Here is a 995-nt window from a genome sequence, read left to right as displayed (position 1 = left end):
AACGTAGAATGCACTGGATAAAAGCACAGGCTTTAAAAAAATCAAACAAAGAACAGGTAACATAAAATGAAGACTGAGAGGAAAACCAGGTGCACTATTGGTACAAGTGGTTAAGTACTCAACTATTGTCTGAAAGGTTAACAGTTAGATCCCACCCAGAAGTGAAAGACAAACCTGGTGATTTGCTTACCAAAGGCCACAGCATTGAAAACTCATGGAACAGTGATTCTCTGAACACATGGCATTGCCTTGAGTTGCACTCAACCGGACAGCAACAAAACAAGATGATGACAATAAGGATCATGATTGAATGGAAGAATGAATAGTTATATAATTCTGTGCCTATATGACTAGAAAAACACTGAAGTGGTAAATGGATGATTTGTATTTGTGACTTGAATAGAATAAGCTTTAGTAATCATAACATTTTTATTTAATATGATTTGCCCTATTTCTTAGAGAAAGTAGTTGTTCATAAAAAATAGTTGAATACTGTAGGTCAAATCTCTGAGAAAGTTTACATAAGGCCACACATCTAGTAAGTAGAACAGCAGACATCTTTAAGGTCTTGGTATCTATGGTCCATTATTTAAGTAATTCTGGAGTATAACAGGCAATTTGCTTTTCTAGATATAAAACTTTCACGGGTACTTAAACAGCTTAGCATCAGGCTTCCTCTAGCTCAGTGTTACTCAGTCTTGGCACCAGGGCCTGTATATTCATTTTCTAGGATTGCCATAACAAATGATCACAAATTAGGTAGTTTAAATTAGAATGAAATTAAGAACCACAAATTAAAAGTTTATTGTCCCACAGGCCTAGAAGTTAGTTAGTCCAAATTTTGGGTTATCAGGACCTTGTTTTCTCAAAAGCTCTAAGGGAAGATTCTTTTTCCTTTCCTTTTTTTTTTTTTGCCAATTGTCATTTGGGTGAAAGTTTACAGAGGAAATTTATTTTCCTCACAGCAGTTCATGGGAGCTCTGGTAGTGTAGTGC

The sequence above is a fragment of the Orycteropus afer genome, unplaced genomic scaffold (genome assembly GCF_000298275.1).
Source record: "Orycteropus afer afer isolate SDZICR_OR568_19922 unplaced genomic scaffold, OryAfe1.0 scaffold00331, whole genome shotgun sequence".
Classification (NCBI taxonomy): Eukaryota; Metazoa; Chordata; class Mammalia; order Tubulidentata; family Orycteropodidae; genus Orycteropus; species Orycteropus afer.
This window is presented reverse-complemented; position numbering follows the sequence as displayed.